This window comes from Corvus brachyrhynchos, unplaced genomic scaffold (genome assembly GCF_000691975.1).
Source record: "Corvus brachyrhynchos isolate BGI_N302 unplaced genomic scaffold, ASM69197v1 scaffold99, whole genome shotgun sequence".
In the NCBI taxonomy this organism is placed as follows: Eukaryota; Metazoa; Chordata; class Aves; order Passeriformes; family Corvidae; genus Corvus; species Corvus brachyrhynchos.
The window spans coordinates 1,739,821-1,745,859 of NW_008239778.1; positions in this window are offsets into that span (position 1 = coordinate 1,739,821).

The window sequence follows — 6,039 nt, forward strand, 5'->3', positions numbered from 1 at the left end:
CAGGGCAGGGACGCACCCGCAGGGACGCACACTCCCAGCCTGGTCCCGCTCGTGGCCCAGGAGCCGTTCGCAGCATGGACACGCTCAGGGTGTGGACGCTCCCACAGCCCAGGCACGCTCGCGGGTGGACTCGCACGCAGAGTGGACTCAGACATGGCTCAGACCCGCTCAGAGCCCACACACAGCGCACACAGCCTGTCCTCACCGTGCCCACTCACAGCCCAGGCCCACTCACAGCCCCACACGCTACACACAGCCCGGGCCCGCTCATAACCCACGGTCACTCACAGCTTGACCCACTCACAGGCTGGTCTCAGAGCCTGGACCCACACACAGCGTGGTCCCACTCACGACCAGACCCACTCATGGCCCTGACACACTCCCATCCTGGCCACACTCACAGCCTGAACCCACTCACAACCAGATCCCACTGAAAACCCTGATCCACTGAAAACCCAGACCCCCTCCCATCCCAGTCTCACTCACCATTCCCCCTTGGAGACCTTGCCAGTGTTGCTGCACCTGGGGTCTCTGACACTGGGACAGTGCTGGGCCGGGTTGCGGCGACACATCTTGGGGCAAAACCCTGCTTTCCCCTGCCCCCTTTTTCCCACCATGGCCAGGGTCCTGATCCACAGAGGAGATCATTCCCACTGGAGAACAACACCGGATAATGAATAATGACAGCCACCTTGGGCACGCAGTGCACTCACTCATGGATAACCCACGGGATGAAAACACGTCTGCTCCGGCCATGTGGGGCTCTGCTACATGGGGAATGCCATTGGGAGTCATAAGACATCCCACTTTCCTAAAAAATCTGTGGATAAAGTGACATTGAGAGGAGGCTGCAGCACTGGGAGAAATGAAAGGGTTTAATGGATCCTGTTTTCCTAAAAATCCTCTGGATAAAGCGACGCTGAGAAGATGCTGTGGCACTGGGAGAAAGGTCTAACAAACAGAGTGATCCCAATGGAAGCACTTTATCCTGGTTGGAGAGAGCCAGGCAGTGCTGATGCACAGATGAACACTGTCCTTTATGTGCCACATGTCCCTGGCCCTTCCCAGTGCCACTGTCCCCACGCAGGTGCTTTGGGAAGGTGTGGGGATGATCTTGGAGGATTCAGCCATCCCACTTGCCAATCCCTGTGCCCTGTGGTTTCCTTCTGCGACCTCACAGGAGCCCTGGGTGGCACTGGGACGTGCCGGTGTCCTCAGGGCAATGCTGTGGCTGTCCAAAGCCCATGACCCACTTGGGTGGGGACAAACTGGTTTGGGAATGCTGGTGGTGGTGAGCAGCACCCTTTTGGGGCGAGATCTCCGTCTTTGTCGTGGGTTTAGCACCGCTCTGCAAATAACAGAGAATGGCATCGCCTGCATTTGTGTAGCACAAAATCCTCCTTTGTTTACAGCTTCCGAGAGCAGAAGAAATCCCCCCCTCTAATAAACAGAACCAGAAACACGCCCGGATCCTCTCAATTTCCTCTACAAAAATCAGACGCTGTCTCCTCACCCGCACCCCCGGCCTCACACCCCGCAGCGCACGTGGCTCCCGAGTGAGAACAGCCTTTGTGCCCAGCCTTTGTTTATTGCCCCGGCCATCCCGAGGAGAGATCCCACAGACAAGGGCAGTTTATTCCTCTTCCCTGATAAAGGCTCATTCATCCTCCCGAGGGGGCTCACCATCATCTCTGGAGAGCTCTGCAGCGAGGTTCTGGGTTGTTTTCACCCTGGTGCCAGTTTTGGGAGAGGGTTTGAGTAAAAAAAGTGCAGAATGCAAGAGAATATTAAAGGAGTTTGGTTCCCAAATTATTTCTTTCAGCTGTTTCTGCCGTTTCTTATCAATAATCTGGAGGTATCTGTGGGGCATCACCTGAGCCAAGCACTCTCAGGTCTCTGTGTATGAATCAGGCTCCCTGCTCATCCCCTTTTGAGGGATCCTACAGCATTTGGGTTGGATATATGCATCCTCTAACTTGGAAAATAAATAATATTATCCCTTGGGTACAATTCCTGGGTTCTCGTGGACAATACTGAACACAAGCCCAGACCTGAAGAAGTACTTGTGCACCTGGAAGATCCCCCGATTTCTCCAAATAGATCAATAGTCCTAATAAAAACTGTTGCCTCTCCATACAAACCTTTGGACCCTTATCTAGTATTTTCCATAAACCTGGCACGTTCTCAGCCAGCCCAGCTCTGCCGATTTACAGTGACCCTGTTTTTGCCCCAAAACGAGCAAATACTGATTTATTTCTGTCAGAGCACCAGAGCCATAAATACATTTCCCAACGCAGATGATTTCCTTCCCCATCACAGGTCAGAACAGGATATTCATGATGCTGTAAATTCTTCAGAGTAGCAATCTGGCTGTAATATTTATCTGCAGTGAATCCAGCCCCCTTTTTGAGCTCTGATGCATAAATCAACACCCCTCACAACACCTAATGCCTCTGTTTCCCAGCCCAGGCAGCAGTGGGGTGAAGGTTTGGTGGTGAATGGTCCAAGTTAGAAGGTTCTGGTGGGCAGCACGGGCAGCTGGAGGTGTTACCTCGCTGGACATCACTAAATCCCCTTCTCCCACCTCTGGTGCCTGTGGACACCCCTCAGTGAGAGGCTGGGGCAGCTGCTGTGTTGGGAAATCACAATGACCCAAAGGATGTGGGTCTGTTCTGCAGATGTCCCAGAAAAACCTAATAACCTCGATTCTGCCTGCGGGATTAAAAATACTTCCCTGCCTTCAAATGTGCCACTTTGTTAATTCCTGTGGCCTGGAAGAAGAGTCTTTCTCTTTGCATTTTCTTGCCTTCCCTGTTACGTCTTGTCAATGCCTTGTGACACCGTGAGGGAAGGCAGGAAATTCTCCGTGACTTGGAGCTTTGCTTGGGTTAGCTGCTGACTGCTCCAAAAATGGATCCAGAAATCCTCACCCCTCGTTTCCTGCCTTGTAGGGCCATGTGCCCCTACCCTTGTGCCTTTTCCCTCCATGTCTCCTTGCTTGGAGTGATGGAGATGCCCAGGGAAGGGGATGCCCAGCATGGGAGATGCGTGGTGCAGGTGTCCCAGCCTGTCCCCCCACCAAGGGTTGTCACCACAGGTGCCACACCTTACACCAACAGTGACTCGACCTCTTGGTGTCTTCAGCTGGTGGGTGGCAAAGCTGTGAAGACCAGGGGACACAGGCTGGCATTCCCCAGGGCTGGTGTGTGGGCTGGGATGGGTCCCACCCTTGGGATGCTGCCCAGGATCCTGCACAGCCCCAAGTCCCACTGCCCAGGCAGCTGCTGCTTGGATTGCCCTGAGGAAGGGCTGCCTGCCCAGGGGAGCAGTTTTGTGACTCTTGCAGTTATCTTGGTGGAAAAACAAGCTTGGTTGGAGGAAACCTCTGCCTTCAGTGTCCCCTTCCCTGAGGTTGCAGGACAGCGGTGCCTTCATGTCCTCCCTGCCTGATGCCTTCCTGGGCCAGACTGCCTGTCCCCAACACCCCAGTGCACCCTGGCCCCTTTCCCACAGTGTTGCCCTGAGCCTGGCTGAGTGACACAGCGAGGGACACATCCCAGGAGCAGCCCAAGGGTGTCCCCTCTCCCCCTGCACCTCCCCAGCCCCCCCACGGTGCAGCCTTGGCCCCTCCACCCTGACCTGCACCAGGGCTGGTCCAACCCAAGGAAGGACCCCACAGCCAACAGCTGGGTGAACTCAGGGGTTCACCAACCCTCCCCAAAACACCCCAGAGCCAGGAGGCTGCCTCACCTGAGGCAGGAGGTGATGGAGGGGCCATGGCTGGTGGGGCTGATGCCAGACCGAGGGTGCTTTGCTGGGAGTTTCCTTCCCCCTGCCCGTGGAGCTGCAGTGCTTTGTACCCAGCCCCGGCCTTTCATCTCAGCCTTTCAAAGCACTTTCCAAGCCCAAATTAATTCTGCTGCAGCAGCTGCCCTCCCGTGCTGTTTAGCATAAGCCCTGCCACGAAGCAGGGCTGCCCCTACCCCTCGGGGCTTCCAAGAATGATTTTCCCTGGAACCAGCTCAAGCTACCAAGAAGGGATGGGAGAGCAGCACCCCGTGCCTCCCACTCTCCCCTTATTCCCAATACCCACTAAGAACTGCAGCAATGCCCATGCCATGGCACCCTCTGCTTGGACAATCCCCTCTCAGCCTTCTTCCCTGCCCTCAGGAAGATGCTCCCACATAAGACATGTTCCCATGGGAAGCCTGGATGCTCTGGGGTGTCTGGGCTGTCATAACTCGCCCTGGGTGCTGGTGGGGAGCCGGGGGGACCTGGGATGCAGGATCCCAGCAGGAAGGTGGGCCAGGACCAGGCGGGCATGCTGCTTGCCTGTGAGGCATTAATAATTAAGCAGGCTCGTCAGGCTCAGATGGCAGCTCTTATTTAAGGAGCCGATATAAATACCGCCCAGACGGCACTTACGGAGCACCTAAAAAAAGCCCTGCCTGTCTCGGTCCCTCCAAAAGCAGCTCTGAGCTCTGCGGGGCTGGTAGGCAGCACCAGCAGGGTGGTCGCCAGCCTCCTGTGGGGACAGGGCTGCCCCGGACTCTGAGCCTGAGAGGTGGCTGCGTCTGGGGCCAATACTCGGGGCACAGCCCGTGCCTCAGTTTCCCTCTGCAGCAGGGCCCTGCCTCAACCTTTCTCCTGTGCAGTAGCAGGGGACCCAGTGCAGGGCTGGATGCTCAGCTCTGTGTCCTGGGTTGGTGGCATTGGGTGGGAGTGTTGGGGGATCTCTGCCCACCTCCCACCCCACTCCACCCGAGCCAGGGGAAAGCTGCCCCGTGTTCCAGTGGCTGCCAAGTGCCCTTTCGTGTTTGTGCTGGCGGCGAGTGACCCCCCGGCGCCGCTGTCCCCCATGCCACAGCTACTCAGGGACACCCCTCCTGCACTGGGGCCGGGGACACTCATCCCCCAAGGGCAGCTCAGTCCTCCGTGCCCAGGAGCTCCAGGACCCCCAGCCAAGAGCAGCCCCATCCCTGAAGAAGAGCAGGGGGCTGGGGAGGGGCGAGCAGGGCTGGAAACACCGACACAGCCATGCCCAGGGGAGCAGCGGGACCCCCCTACCTGGACATCACCCCCCCCATCAGCATCCTGGCCCCGGGAGGAGGCGAGGAGCCGGAGGCGGGAGGGACAGGGCTGTCACAGGGAGCCGCTTGCTGCAGTCCTGCTCGCAGGCTCTGCAGCGTGACTCAGCACAGCCTCACCGCTCCCAGCCCCACCGCCGCGGCCTCTTCCCCCAGCCCGGGGGGAACACACGATCCCCGCCTTCCCCCCGCCCTGCCACAGCCCCTGTCACGCCAGAGCCACCCCGTGGTCCCACTCCTCGCTGTCTATCCCCACCCCAGGACCACCAGCGGCTCCTCCAGCCCCAGGATGGGCAGGGACCCCCCCCTCCAGGGGCAAGTCGGGGCTCCGAGCAGGGCGGGGGTGAGTCTGCAAGCGCCCATCACCTCTGCTGTGCCCATGGATCCATCTGGATCTGGCCCTGTGGGTCTTCCCGACCAAAGCCCCAGATGGGATCAGGGGAGCTGAGCACCAACTCCTGCTATGGCACCTCTGCAGGAGGTGAGAGAAAGGATTTGGGGTGTTTTTTCCTGGGGGATGGGACCGAAAGAGATGCCAGGTCACATGGTTTTTAAAAGGATTTTTTGAGCCCCAGTTTTGAGGTGTTTGGAGCCTGTCAGGATCAGCTTGTCCCAGCATTTCCGTGCACATCCCCTCTGGCCATAACCTGGAAGTTACCGGGAGGCGAGGAAGGTGGGCAGAGAAACCAAACAGCGCTGGGCAGGGGGACCGAGCACCCCAGCTGTCCCCTCTGACGGTCCCCACATCCCCAGGCTCAAGGGCACCGCACGGCAGAACCCCACGGTCTGTGCTGTGCCCCGGGGACAGGCGTGTCCGTCCACTGTCTCAGCAGCCCATCCACACCCCCCCATCGCTGCCATGGGGCCAGCTGGGCGTTTGGGGCTGTGCAGCTGGGGCACCGCGGTGGCTGCATCGGCAGAGCTGATTAAACCAAGCGCCCAGCTGGCAGCA